A 16,193-nucleotide genomic window follows, 5' to 3' on the forward strand; every position below is an offset into this window, starting at 1 on the left:
AACATGGGCAGCAGGACCACATCTGGTGGGTACATACCTCTTAGGTCCTAAGACCATCTCAGCCTCTGAGTAGAGTTAAACCTACAGGTTAAATGTCTTCAGCACTGGTACCCAAGCATGATTTCTAGTAGAGGAGACAAATAATGAGCAAGAAAACCAATAAACAAGTAAACTATTCAAAAGTCAAAAAAAGATCTAAGAAAATAAAAAGCCTGAGACCAGACAAAAAAGTTAAGAGGAGGGGGATACATTTTAGATTAAATGCTCAGAAGAAGTCTCTCTGTAGATGTCACATTTAAGCTGCAGATCAGGAGATGGAAAGAAGCTAAGCCTGACAGGGTAGAAGGAAGAGCAGTCCACGCAAAGGGAACAGCTCTTGTACCAGGCCTCAGGTGAGAAAAATGGGGGACCTTAGAGAAACCATAAGAAAGTGGGGCTGGAGCAGAGTGGTAAGTGGGAGAAGGTTGCAAAGTGATGTTGAACATAAATAAATGCAATTGCATTCAGTTTGTAGACCAAGGCAAGGAGTTCAAACTTTTCCTTGCAGAGTATAAAGGGGAACCACTGAGGCATTTATAGGTGGGATGTGGCATGATTGCTTTGTGTCAGGAAAGAGCAGGAGAGGAAACCATGAGCCCAGCAAGAAAGCTGTTGCCACAATCTAGGCAAGAGGTGAGAGGATGCTGCAATTAATGAACAGTGGAGAAAGGATGGGGATAAGGTGGAGGTGAGCTGGGAGATAAAATCAATGGAGACTCGTTGATGGAGTGGATGTGGAAAGTAAGAACAGAGGAGGAATCAGGACTAACTTTTCTGTTCCTGACGTCAGCAACTGGGTGAATGGTACTACTGCCTGAGATGGAGAAGATCTGTCAGTGAAAGGCAGGTTCCAGGAGAGAAATCAAGAGTTGTGCTGTGGACATTTTCAAGTTGGTATATCCAAAGTGCAGACATCAGAAAGGCTATTTGACGTGTTGAGTCTGGAGTTCACAGGAGAGATTTTAGTTCCTGAGAGCCTATGGAGATATCCCAACCAAGGGAATTCTACAGAGATTTTCTCTAAAGGCGTCTACTTGGCCTTTATTTTTACCTCACCAGTTCCACAATTATGCACATGCATTGCAGAGCGTGCTATTCTATATCCTTCCCATCTTTGTCAAGTAAAGAGTTTGAAAGAAAAAAAGAGGGATAATGAGATAAGAACCACAGCAAAAAAATTAAACCCTCACAGTACTATTCACATAAGGAAAACACTAGAAAAAAAAATCTATACATAGTAGGGATCAGGCTTAAATAAGTTATTACACATTCCTTAAAGGAAATATAAGTCAGCCACTGGAAATTGATAACTATAAATCTATATTTATTTTCTGGTATGAAAGATATTCAAGTTATATGGAAAAAGTATTTTATAAAACAACAAATGCTATATAATCATATCATTTATTTGTTAGAGAGAGATAAATTAATAACCATACTGGTATGATCCCTGCCTCCTGAAAAAAAACCTTGAGAAATATATGTACATCAAAGCTTAAATAGTGGTTACTGTGGGTGAGGGAATTCTCAGTGAATTTTACTTTCTTTTTCATATTTTAATGCATTACCAGGTTATTTTTACAGTGAACTATATGGCTATGCTTTTACATCTGTCTTTATAAAAACAAAAACAAAAACAACCATTTTCACTTAGGAAGAACCAAACAACAGTCTGGAAATTTCAGGTGGAAGCCAGAAAGAGCCAGGCTGGCGGCCAGCTGCTCTGCCACTGCCATGATCAAAACAGTTTGTGTTTATTCATTTCAATTCAATTCAACAAACACAGCTCGTGCACCTTTTCTGGGCCAGATTCTAGTTAGATGATAAGGAAGCACATAGATGAACCCATCTTATTCCCAGACCTCAATAAACTCACAAGAAAGTAATCTGGCTTTGATACACATTTATAGAAGATTATATTACTTTGCTAGAGCTGCCATAATAAAATGTCACAGATTGAGTGACTTAAATAACAGAAGTTTATTGGCTCATAATTCTCCAAGATCAAGGGGTCAGTCAGCAGGCTGGGTTGCTTCTGAGGCCTCTCTACTTGGCTTGCAGGTGGCCACCCTCCTGTTGTATCTTCACATGGTCTTTCCTCTATGTGAATCCATCCCTGGTGTTTCTGTGGAGATACCCGTCAGAGTGTATTAGGGCCCACCTTTAAAAACCTCATTTTAACTTCATCACCTTTTTAAAGGCCTCATCTCTAAAAACAGTCATAGGTGTTGGATATTATAACTTTCACATATGAATTTTGAAGGGACACAATTCAGACCATAACAAGATCCACAAAATTAAAATTTCAGTGGTAAGATTCCTATTTATTGTGTGACTTACTATTGATACCTCTTAAATTTGCTGTGTAAAATATGAACCAGATATTCAGAAATATCTTACAAAACACTTAAGAAGAATAATCATATAAAGAAAAACACTTAATAAGAATAATCATATAAAGAAAAGTATCTTCTTATAAAATGATTAGATACCACAATGACATGTTCACTATTATGCATCACATTCAAAATACAGATAAACTGACCAAAATGAAGTGAAGAAATCATGATATTTTCATTTTGGTACCTATGCAACCTAGAAAAGAATATTTGAAATAAAGTTTCCAGAGAGTGAGATTATATTTATTAACATAATAGAGCATTATAATCTATTAATAACTTCTCTAATCACTTTGTCTTATGCATAATGAGGTAAATAGGGCTCGAATAAAATCAGGGATTAAAAAGCTAGAGTGAGGGGCACCTTGGTGGCTCAGTGATTGAGCATCTGTCTTTGGCTCAGGGCGTGATCCCGGGGTTCTGGGATCGAGTCCCACATCAGGCTCCCTGCAGGGAGCCTGCCTCTCCCTCTGCCTATGTCTGCCTCTTCCTGTGTTTCTCACTAATAAATAAATAAAACCTTTTTTTAAAAAAAAGCTGGAATCATCTACAAAATTTTAAAAAATTGTATGTCATCTTCAAAAATTCTCATTTTGTTCAAGAATACTCAAAATCCATTCTCCCTTAAACTGTATTCCAAAAAATAAAAAAATAAAAAATTAATAAACTGTATTCCATACGGAAGAAAACAGAAAGCACTGCCTAATTAGAGAAAAGGTGGCTTCCCAAGGGATTTAATTGAGCAAACACCTAACATAAGGTAGCTGCCCGTGGTAACAAAAATCAAGTAAAGGACTCTATTCTAAATTGCAAACAGGCTTATTGCTTCTCAGCAATATTCAACATAATGCTAGCAATATGTCTTCTTTAGCACACTCAGAAAAATAATAATTAATTAATGCAAAAATATCCCCTTCCTATCTTGCCTTCATTCTCTTTTTCCAAGATTCTATCTGTAAAACAGGAAAAGAGCCAGTAGGACTGCCAAACAAATAGCACTTACCACCACAGTGGCAGGTGTAGGGAAATATTCAGTAGATGTATAGTAGACATTTGTTTGCTCCCTCTCTGAAATGTATTCCTCTGTAACACCAAAGTTCCTCTGATAGTCTCCAACTCCCAGTCTCTTGTCATATGGTATAGATGGCCTTGATCCTAATACACTACCAATTCCAGGAGAGGAGTTTATTTGGTTTATGTCAATCAGCATCCCATATCTACTTTGTCCACAGTGATTGGTTTAAATATGAACATATTACTTAGAACCAGAGATGTGAAAAGATCGAACACTCCTGGGAAGTAGAATCTTTCTCTCTCTCTCCTAGTTGGTGGATTATAAAGCCTAGAATTAAAGAAGCCATTCTGGTACCTAAAAGGCAGAGCCTGGAGCTATCATGAGTTAATAGAGTTTCTAATTGGACCCCACACATGCATCCTTAGCTTCTAGATTTGATTATCTGTTAGGGTGACATACCATTCCCTTGATTGTTTAAGCTAGTGTGAATTATGTTTTCTGTCACTTGTGATCAAAAGATTTCTTATGCAGTGAAAACATTGAATGAAGAAGTGATAAACCAGCCATAAAAGGGAAAGATTGCTACAAGTGTACTCTATATTCATATACTGTGAACAAGCTTACAGTATGTCATATAAAGACAAGGAAGGAAAAGCCCCCCATTTCCTCCACAAGGTAAAATTAAGGTAAATCTATCCAAAGATTCTAATACCAAGTCTTCATATAGATTTTCAATTTTCAATCAACCTATAGATGATCACTTTATAAATTCCCAGTAGAAAATATCCAATCTCAGGATAACTTGACAAGATTTGGAGAATTGGCCACACATCTCATAATTGTCAAGGATAAAGAGTTTGAAAGTAATGTAACTAAATAACAGAGTTTCCTTCAAAGGTATGATAACTTTAAAAAGAGGATAAAAGGGGATCCCTGGGTGGCGCAGCGGTTTGGCGCCTGCCTTTGGCCCAGGGCGCGATCCTGGAGACCCGGGATCGAATCCCACGTCGGGCTCCCAGTGCATGGAGCCTGCTTCTCCCTCTGCCTGTGTCTCTGCCTCTCTCTCTCTCTGTGACTATCATAAATAAATAAATTTAAAAAAAAATAAAAAAATAAAAAGAGGATAAAAATAGAAACGTGTGAAGAAGCTCATGTCAAGCAGTGACTCTTGGAATCTGGGAGTCTTGTGCCAATGATCTGGGAAGAAAGCAACCTGTTCCTATTGTTTCCTGCTTCTGACCCCAAATAGTTCTGGAAATCTTCACTCAGTCACTGTTAGTGGTGGTGATTTCAGTGACACCTTATATTACCTGTTCCAGTTACTGTGTTCCAGTACTAAAATCAATTCTAGTTATAATGATAGCATAACAAATTATTTCAAAATGTAGTGGCTCAAATTGACATCTAGTTTATGAATTTGAAATCTGAACAGGCGTTGGTAAAGACAACTCATCTCCACTTTATTGGGTATTGGCTGGGACAACTTGAAGGATGGGGATTGGAATCATCTGAAAGCTTGCTCATTCACTTGCCTACTGTTTAATGCTGGCCTTGGCTGAGACCTCAGGTGAAGATGTTGGCCAGAACACCTATACATAGCCCAGCTTCCTCACAACACGGTCATTGTTTTCCAAGAGCAAGTATCCTGAAAGGGAGGGAGAAAGGGAAGGAGAAAGAGAAAGAACACCTGTTATGGTCCCTTACTCAAATTCTTTCAGTGTTCCTTCCAGAAGACACATTCCAGTTTTTAATCTTACATCAGAGGCAGTTAGGTGAATATAAAGAAGCAGTGGAAGCCTCTGTGAATGATAAAGCCAAATCATCTGTTAATTTATTATAACATTATAATTGATTTTTAACATTATCAGAATGGAGGAGAATGGAACCTTCTACTAAGCTATAATACATAATCAGTTTTATAAAGATTTTGTCACTGATTATGCTGGGAAAAGGAAGACATGTTATGAAAAGTGAGAAAACTGACAAACCCCTAGGTCTTTAATTTATCCCATAAACCTGCATTATGATTGTCCCTGATTGACAATAGCATTAAAACCTAAAAATAAAACATTCTGTAAATACTATCAGCCTTTGTACATGAACATTATAATGTTTATTTTAGTATGAAAGATATGTGGTCATTGAGATCTATTGATATTAACCTAGATACCCTAGGAAGACTGAAATTTTCTTTTGAGTTGATTCCATGTGTCATTCCTGCATTCTATGTTTGGTAAACAAAAGAGCTCTCATAATAGCTTTGAATTAAGTAAAATATGGACAGCATCAAGAAATAATTATTTCTATTCACTTTCTTCTATATGGATAAAGGAGGAGGAAATCTTCATGTTTCCTGATGGCCTTACACAAAAGATTATTCAAACATAAAGGCCATCTTACTAATCTTATTACAAATTTGAGGTTTGGTTTTGAGAAAGGCAAAATCAGACTTGTCAGAAAAGATAAGAGCATAGAAGTCATTAATATCCAAAGACAAGAAATAGTTACATACAATATTTTTAAATAAATAATCATAACTATTAATATTTTTAACTTCAAAAAATAAGTAATCCTCTTTTCAAGGTAATTCAAGAGTATTCAAAAAGCAGAGTCAGAACAACTTTTAATAAAAGACATCTCTGTTATCTGGACAGAAAATAACTTTGCTATGTAAGAGAAAGAAAAAACCTCCAAATACTGATTTTACTCTTTATGAATTTAACCCATGTGACAATTTGCTTTTGTTTTTCTTTATGGCTGAATACATACAATTTGCCAAAACTTTCAACACTTTTCTCATGGCTTTTCAAATCATTAGTTGTTGGCATTATATATTTATGACGTCAAATTAGCTTTATCAAGACCAGTATTCTTTAGGAAAACAATGGCAAAATTCCATAAGAAAATACTAGCAAATGAAATTCAGCAAATATGAAAGGAAAATACTGCATGACCAAGTGAAATTTACTCTAGGAATGTTAAATTTATTTTAACATTCAAAATCAACTGATGCAATTCATCATGCTAAAAGAATAAAGGAGGAAAACAATATGGTCATTTAAACTGATGGAGAAAAGAGCATTTAACAAAATTCAACATCCATGTATGTAATAAATAAGAGTAATTTATGAAAGTAGAAACATAAAGGAAAATTTTAACTTAATGAGGGGAATCTAAGACACCTAACATTATATATCATTGTGAAATATGGAATACTTCCAAGATTAAGAACAAGACAAGAATGTCCACTCTTACCACATCTAGTCAACATTTTATGAGGTTCTAGCCAGAACAAAAAAGGCATAAATAGTAAATACAAATCATAAAGTTTGGGAAGAAGGAAGCAAAACAGTCTCTATTCACAGATTATGACTGCTTAGGTTAGAAAATCCCTAGACCCTAAATGAATTCAGTAAGGCTTCTGGGTAGAAAGTCAATGTACAAAAATAAGATGAATATATTTTAGCAGAAAACCATTAGAAAAAAAATTTTTAGTAGCCCTTTCAATAGCATCAAAAAATTAACAATTAGAAGTGTATTCAATGAAAGACATAGGAGATAACTACAAAGAGAATTTAAAATAGTGCTGGTATTGGAATGTCTGGGTGGCTCAGTTAGTTAAGCCATGGACTCTTTGACTCAGGTCATGATCTCAAGGTCATGAGATTGAGCCCCCTGTAGGACTCCATGCTTAGCACGGAGTTTGCTGGAGATTCTCTCTCTTCCCTCTGCCCCTCTTTCTGCTCGTGCTCTAAATAAATACATACATAAAATCTAAAAAAAAAAATAATAATGCTAAGATTAAAGAAGATCTAAATAAATACAGCAATACATCAAGCTCATGTATTGGAAAAAATCAGAAATAATGTTGTTAGGATATCAATCATATCTAAACTGATCTAGCAATTCAATACTCATCAATATATAATTCTCATCAGAGAATAATACTCATCAGATTATAATTTCAATTATAATCCCAGCAGGTGTTTGTGGACACTGATGAGTTTTTCCTAAAATATATGTGATAAAAAATAAAATAAAATAAAATAAAATAAAATATATGTGGGGAACCCTGGCTGGTTTAGCACCTGCCTTTGGCCCAGGGCACAATCCCGGAGTTCCAGGATCAAGTCCCGCATCAGGCTCCTGGCATGGAGCCTGCTCCTCCCTCCTCCTGTGTCTCTGCCTCTCTCTCTCTCTGTCTATCATAAATAAATAAATAAATAAATAAATAAATAAATAAATAAATCTTTAAAAAATAATAAAATAAAATATATGTGATAAAGTGAAAGCCCTTAGCTTTATCATATTATAACTTCTTCTCATCAAAAAGATACTATCAAGTATGTTAACTGGAATTAAAATAAAACTTTAAAATAAGATACTATCAGCACACCTTAGTGGCTCAGTTGGTTAAGCATCTGACTCATGATTTCAGTGCAGGTCATGATCTCAGGGTCATGAGATTAGGCCCCGTGAGCACAGTCTGTTTGTCTCTTTCCCTCTGCTCCTTCCTCAACTTGAGTTCTCTCTCTCTCTCAAATAAATAAATCTTTTTTTTTTTTAAGTTTCAGTTTATTTTATTTATGATAGTCACACACAGAGAGAGAGAGAGAGAGAGGCAGAGACATAGGCAGAGGGAGAAGCAGGCTCCATGCACCAGGAGCCCGACGTGGGATTCGATCCTGGGTCTCCAGGATCGCGCCCTGGGCCAAAGGCAGGCGCCAAACCGCTGCGCCACCCAGGGATCCCTCAAATAAATAAATCTTAAAAAATAAAATACTATCGGAGACCCCTGGGTGACTCAGCGGTTTAGCACCTGCCTTTGGCCTGGGACGTGATCCTGGAGTCCCAGGATCCAGTTCCACATCGGGCTCCCTGCAGGGCGCCTGCTTCTCCCTTTACCTGTGTCTCTGCCTCTCTTTCTCTTTCTGTGTGTGTCTCTCATGAATAAATAAATAAAATCTTTAAATAAATAAATAAATAAATAAATAAATAAATAAATAAATAAATAAAATACTAACAAGAAAGTGAATAGACAAGCCATATACCAGAAAACAATATTTGTAATACCTATTTCTGACAAAAAAAACTTGTATCCAGAGTAATATAGAGCTTCTAAATTCAATAAAAATATATAACTTTTAAAATATATGAATTTGAGGAACATTCCATAATGTTAAACAGATCATTTCACCAAGAAATCATAGCAACCCTAGATGTGTGGATGCACTGCATGAATCCGGATTAGAATGAAGAAAACATAGCTATAAAGATCAATATTGGACAACTGGTTAAATTTTAATATAAACATGGATGAACCTTGAAAACAGAAAACATTATGCTCAGTGATGAAGCCAGTCACATATTATTCCATTTATGTGACATATCCAAATCAGGCAAATCTGCAGACTGAGAAAAGATGAGGGCTCACTCGGGGTTAGAGTCAATGATACGGTACAGGGTGCAGCTAAAGTATAAGAGGTTTCTTTTTGAGGTGATGGAATGTTCTCAAATTGTCCTGATGGGCATATCTATCTGTGAATATTTTTGAACTCTTGATTTTTTCCTTTTAAAAATGATGGATTATGGATTATATGGTGTGTGAATTTTATTCTCGATGAATACGTCATTTTAAAAAATCAATGGTCCTGGGATGCCTGGGTGGCTCAGTGGATGAGCATCTGCCTTTGGCTCAGGTCATGATCCCGGGGTCCCGAGGTTGAGCCCCGAATAAAGCTCCTTGCGGGGAGCCTGCTCCTCCTTATGCCTATGTCTCTACTTCTGTGTCTCTCATGAATAAATAAATAAAATCCTTTTTAAAAATCAGTGGTCCTTTATGTATGCCCTCTTTCTTATACATACCGTGTAGGTATTCATCATTGTCTCAGGTCTTATTCCCTGGAGGCAGAGCCAGGGTCTCAGATTCTAGTGCACATTGTGTATTGAGGAAGTACTCCTCAGGAAAACTTTTAAGGAAGTAAGGACTGTAGTTCTGGAGAAGAGAGTCAAGCCAGATCTTAAATTGCTCCTGCAGAACTGTCCCTACCTTGTATCAAGAAGGATGGTCTTACGGACCCACATTAATTGGTCTGAGGGTGCAGCTTCCCCCAGCCTTGGAGTTGTAACCTTTTTGACAAGCAGGTTCCCATTAGCTGGGAGCTGTTATCTAGCTGGTAAAATGGAGCAGCTGTGAATCATTAGCAACCAAAATACAGCAGCTGGGGGACAGATGCATTGGTCTAGTAAAGGGAGTCTGGGCAGGGCATCAACCAAATCTACTAGGTGCCCCAAAGGAGTCCTTGTCGAGAATGGCAAATATTTAGCTAAAATAGTTCATTATGATACTGTTTGTAATAACAATTAATTGCCCAGCAATTTAGAAGGCATATGTTTTGTTCATACAGAAGGATGCTATTAGCCATTAAAGATGGTAGAAGGCCATTTAGAGAAATGGAAATAAATTAGAGAAATATTATAAGGTTAGCAGGCTACAAAAGTATGAACAATATAATCCCATTTTTATAAACGTAGCAGTACATATATTTGGCATGCCTCCCTATCCCCTTTTGGATGGGATGTACATAAAAATTTAAATATTGGTTATTGCTCGGGAGCAGGATTATAGCTATTTTTATTTTCTATCTTGTATCTGTTTATTCTGTACTATTTTTTATAAAGAAGCAATTTCAAGAATTATATACCAACAAATTAATTCTCAAATTTAAACTGAAATTGTGTGACCAAACGCTAATACTGTGAGATTAAAGAGTTAAGATTCCAGCAATAAATTTGGTTCTTGGAGAAGTTACCATCCCAGTATATTGTCTTCCACTTTATACATTTGGGTGTTTCTTTTTAAAATTTTTTTATTCAAGTATAAATAACATACAGTGTTGTATTAGTTTCAGGCATACAATTTAGTGATTCAACAATTCTATACATCACCCAGTGCTCCTCGCAACAAGGGCACTCTTTAATCCCCATAGCCTATCTCACCCATCCCCTATCCCACCTCCCCTCTGGCAACCACCAGTTTGTTCTCTGTATTTGAGTGCGTTTCTTTATTTGTCTCTTTTTCAGTTTGTTCATTTGTTTTGTTTCTTTAATTCCACAAATGCGTGAAGTCATATGGTATTTGTCTTTCTCTGACTTATTTCACTTAGCATTACTTCTTCTAGGTCCATCCATGTTCTCACAAATAGCAAGATTTCCTTCTTCTTATAGCTGAGTAATATCCCATTGTATATATATCACATATTCTTCATCCATCCATCAATGGACTCCTGAGTTGCTTTCATATCTTGGTAATTGCAAATAATGCTGAAAAAACAAAGGGGTACACATACCTTTTTGAGCCTCCAAACTGTTTTCTGCAGTGGCTGAACCAATTTGCATTCCCACCAACAGTGGTGCACAAGTGTTCCTTTTCTCTCCACATTCTCACCAACATTTGCTGTTTCTTGTGTTTTTTAGTTTCTCCATTCTGACAGGTGTTACACATTCAGTTTTGTCATTACACATAAAGCTGGTCAGATTAGTGGTCACTGACTAACAAGAGATGAAACTACCAATCAAATATCCCATGTACTGATTTTCAGTGACCATCACATTCCAGCAGCCATTCCATTCATAACTTTTTGTTTTAAGATTGTATTTATTTATTCATGAGAGACACAGAGAGAGAGGCAGAGACACAGGCAGAGGGAGAAGCAGGCTCCATGCAGGGAGCCCGATGTGGGACTTGATCCTGGGTCTGCAGGATCACGCCCTGGGCCAAAGGCGGCACTAAACTGCTGAGCCACCGGGGCTGCCCCATTCCATTCATAACTTATTCACAGCCTTGTGTACCCAAAGTCAGGTTCCTGAAAAGACATGTAAGTTTATTGAAAGTTGATTGGGTAGTATACAAATCAGATGGTCTGGACAAATATTTCATCCAAGTTTTAGGCTGAGTCTTGATGAACCACAGTAGACCCCCCAGGACCTCCCCTACTCACCACCCCTGCTGAGAGTCAGTCCAGCAGCCCCGGCCACAACTGATAGGATGAAGAATGTGCACCTGACTCAGTAGCAGCATCCACACACTGGTCAGGGACTTTGGTGTGACTTGGAGCAAAAAGGAGATAGAATTCAAGTTGGCTCTCTTGGAAATTTTCATTAGGTATTACTAAGATAAGAGGTGGCTAGTGAGGAGAAACAGGAACCAAGCCATGCTATCTTGTCAGGGCCATGATAGGTCATGGAAATCAAATATTATGAGGCAAAAATCCTACAGAGAGAACCAAGAGATACAAGCAAAGAGACCATGGCAGCCCACAATGAGGCAGAGTCTTTAAAGTGGCCTCAATTCTTGTCTACTTTCTTTTTTCAGCTCTCAGGTATCTTCATGATAAACTGGGGTGAGCAGAATCCCGGGTGAACTCTGGTTTCCTATATCAAAAACACTTCACTTCACATGCACTACCCCTGATTCACCACCCAGTAACAGGAAGCTGGCCATATGTAGTGTCTCTTAGGAATCAATGTGGATTAATTCTCCCAAGGGAAGGGGCCAGACTGTGCTACTTCAGTGTGTTTCTTTGAATAATAATGATCTTCCCATTCTCCTGAGGGCAGAAGACTCATCTGGGTTTGCACATCAGTGTACACCCAGCACAGCATCAGCACCTAGATCCTCTCAGTAAACATATTTTGAATGGAGGAATCAACAAATTAGTTTAAAATATCTCATTTACTTAATTTCCACAGCAGCTGTGTGAGATATTTCTCCCATAATCATAGCTTATTGGAATGCAATTGTCTTTTAGCCCATGTAATATTATACGTTTTTAAGTTTCATCTGAACCATTAAAATCAAGAGCAAGAATAATAGCTAACTTTTAGTATCTCAATTAGTCCCTATAGTCATAGAAAGAGAACAAAAAAATCCCTTGCTTATCTACAATGTGCTAAGCTCTTTTTGTTATTCTAATTTAATATTCCCATCAACCATATGAAATAATATTATACTCTCATTGTACAGAAAAAAACCTAAGGCACAGAGGAATTACATAACTAGAAAAACATGAAGCCAGGATTCAAACATAGGTCAAATTTAAAAATCAATTCTTTTCACTTATCATCTCGTGATGTTTACAAGGATCTTAGAGATCATCCAATTCACTCTTTAATTTTACACATGGGGAAAATAGTAAGAGCTAAAGTATAACTTCTGATTCCTAACTCTTTGACAGTTGTGAAGACATGGATACCATTGTTCTCTGATGAAGATACATGAGCACAAAAAAAAAAAAAAAAAAAAAGCTAAGGCCAGGATAATTCCTTATTGGAGTCACTGCAAGTCTTGAAGTCCTTACCCAGATATTAGTATTACTGATTCCAATTTGCTGTTATAGTTGTTACATTTGACCATAGGAGAAAAATAACTTAAGCCTCATTATCTACTTTAATTTTTCTTATGCTACACATGGATGGACAGATGGATGCATCGATCAATCCATTGATCAATGGATCTATGGATCAATATATCTACCTATCTATATACATTTACAATTTACCTTGCATAAGAAGTTACTATACTTTATGTAATCAGTTCCTCTCATTCAAGCAAAGGTAGGTATTTAAATAATTTTATAGAGCCACATATTGTCCAGTTTATTTTATCCATATACCATCTTACTAAGGTAGAGGCATAAAAAAACAAAAACAAAAACAAAAAACAAAAAAACAAAACAAAAAAAAACCTCCATTTCTCAAGTCTCTGTTTGCCTGGGGACCAAAATCCTCTTCTGTGTACAATCTGAGTCAGCATGAAAAGTGACCCAATTCTGCCATTGTTCAGCACTGAAGATTCCTATTCCTTCCAAGAGAAAGGAAATGTGGACCACTGCCAGTACTGGGCCCTGGGTGCCACTTTCTAAAGCTGTCTATAACTACAGACCACTGGTTTCATCTCGTGCTAATTATATTAACTTTATGTACTTTAGGTCACATTGGGATTAAAAGTCACACCAGCAGGGCAGCACTGAATTTCATGGTAACTTAGGGTTTTCTAAATTCACTTTGCATTTATAAGCAGTGATAGTCTTGCACTAGATGTCAGCGGAGGGAAACACCCCAAGGTGAGATCTCTGTTTCCAACGTCATGGGAGAGGATCATGTCCACGCTGGCTAAGTGTACCGGCAAAGGCTAGACCATGTCCATGCGTGGATTCTGTAGCAGTGGACACTAGACATATGAGATACCTCAAATCTAGAACCTCTATAAATACACACACATACACACACACACGCACGCACACACTAGACTGATACACACTGAAGTAATTTACTATAGTTTGATAATTTCTTTGATAATTTCATTCTCACCACTCCCTGGTATGGAGAAAGATCATAAACTTCAGAGCCTGACACGTACATTCAAATTGAAGTTCTGTCATATACTACTTTGTTTACTACTCTCCTTGAGACAACTTGCTACAATTCCCTTTTCTTTGTGTTTTTCATCTGTACAAAAGGGACAATAATGCATTCCTCATACTATTTCTCTACAGATTAAGTTAGATAATGTAGGTAATGCACCTAGCATAGCACCTAGCAAAGAATACTAGGCTCCTTCGTCTAAGAAGAATGGAAGGCACTTTAAGTTTACAACGATTTGGCTTCACAAAGGTAACTGGGCCACCAACTCGTATTTGAAATGATGTTAAAGAACATATAGAGGCAAGAATATGTAACAAGTGCCTGGAGACTCACATAGAATATTTAGGGATTCAGGATAAGGTGATCTAAGGTTGAAATAATCCTTGGCTCTCATCCTACGAAAATGAATTGTAAGTTTCAATGTGAGCTATGTCTTTCCTAGGAAATTATCTCTTTGAGACATTTTGCTGTAAGGCATGGATTTAAAACATTCATATTCTACCAACTTCAAACTTGTAATATAAAGATTTGTTAAGTTCAAACTGGAATACATGGAATTTCTCTGTAAACACTTCGTACAGGTAGATCAAAGAGAGAAGCTGTTACACAAAGTTACAATATTGAAGAAAGAGGAAAACTATGAAGGGGTGTGAAGGTGCCATGCATTACCTCATTTTCCAGTTAATTATGACATTCTTTAGAGATTCATGTGACTATTAGGCCAGGCAGTGTGTCTAGGATTCTGTGAGTCTTGCTGTGTTCAGGTTTGGAGTGACTTAAACTATGTCAGATAGAACCTGTATCATTTTTTTAAAGCATTGTTATGAGTTCTAGAGGTTCACAAACCTAAATCATAGCAACAGAATTCATGGAACAAGCTTCTTGTTTGAACTTAGGTGAGGTCAATTGAACACAATAAAGCAACTGGTACTTGTATAGACATCTTTGAAAGGCCATTTGTCCTGCAAACAAATTCATGGAGTGAAGTAAATTTAACCATGTAGGCAGACGACTGACTCTCTTAAGTCTTTGGTGTGCTTTCTTTATACAGTGACCACAGAAAAGAGCAAATATGCTATATGAGGGAACACTTGAATCACACACATTGTGAATGCAGAACCCAGGGATGTGATAAAATAATAGTTTGCCACACTCTCCGTGGACCTAAGGTCTAAAGCCCAAATTGGAGTTTTGATGACAAATCAATCAACTAGATTAGATAAATCTCATAAAAGTAAACAAGTTGTTGGCATGAATTGCTGGTGCTTATGAAGAAAAATATTCTCATAGATCTGTATAAACTAAAGGACTGATCTAACAAGGATGGGTTGTGGGATGCATAGGGTAGTGTCAAAGTTTCCCTGAGACCCTTCACTCATGGGATATACCTCTGAGAAATGAAAAAGAATCTAACTGTAGGAGCTTAAGATAGAAATAAGGACTTTTACCGCTGTGTATTTTGATACGAAGATTCCGTTGAGTCTAGGCAGAAATGCCTAAAACTCCAAGTATTCAGCAAATGAATGAAAGGAACATGTTTCTCAAATGATAGTAATTATTATCTTATGACGAATAATTAGAACTAATAACTGTATTTTGCATCATGCTTTAAAAGCTACTTTCACATTCATAATCTCTTAATCCTTCTAAAAACTCCATGCATTAAGTGTATTCTTCCCATTATACAGATAAAGAAATGGAAACACAAGACATTAATTAACCTGACCAAGACAACACAGCTATGGCCCAGCTAACAAAGAGTGTTATTTTTCCTAGTCTCACAGGTTCACTTGAATGGCATTGATATGGCATAGGTAATAATCTCAATTTAAAGTATCCTAGGATAAAAATAAAATCACCAATATAAATTTAAAAAGTATAATGGAAGTACAGGGGTCATCAATTCTTTGGAGAAATGTGGCCATGGAAGGTCAGCACAGAACAATTATTATTACTCATTAAGAGAAAATAATCATTCTCTGGAGATATTTAATTTGCTATAATATTACTAAAGCTTTAGAAAACTCGAAGAATTGTTTACAGTGTAGAGACAATGCGGATTACATAGAACCAAAGAAACACTGGGGAATGTACTTGTCTTGGTTGTACAGCCTTTTTTTTTTTAATTCATTGTGTTTGTGTGGCCCAGTAATTACATTTTGAAGTTTCACAGCATGGAGAAGCTGATGTAGCAAGTAAGCCAATTTGAATAGGTTTTTCATTGTTTCTTGTAAAGACATGATTTGCGGTTGCAATGTTTCCTTTCACCGGATGCCTTCAGATGATCAAGTCCTCCCTTCAAGAAAGGAAAGGAA

General features: G+C 36.8%; 1 long non-coding RNA gene across 3 annotated transcripts in view; it reads right to left on the reverse strand.

Moving 5' to 3' along the window:
- LOC112656998 (uncharacterized) overlaps positions 1-16,193 on the reverse strand; it is an 88,381-nt gene that overhangs the window by 10,645 nt on the left and 61,543 nt on the right. The window contains exon 5 of one of the 3 annotated variants that reach the window (XR_004817954.2): positions 10,093-16,174. The exons of the other annotated variants lie outside the window; for them this stretch is intronic. This is a non-coding gene — a long non-coding RNA (uncharacterized LOC112656998). Of the gene's footprint in view, positions 1-10,092; positions 16,175-16,193 lie in introns of those variants that run through there. 3 annotated transcript variants of the gene reach the window in all.

Source organism: Canis lupus, chromosome 8 (assembly GCF_003254725.2).
Source record: "Canis lupus dingo isolate Sandy chromosome 8, ASM325472v2, whole genome shotgun sequence".
In the NCBI taxonomy this organism is placed as follows: Eukaryota; Metazoa; Chordata; class Mammalia; order Carnivora; family Canidae; genus Canis; species Canis lupus.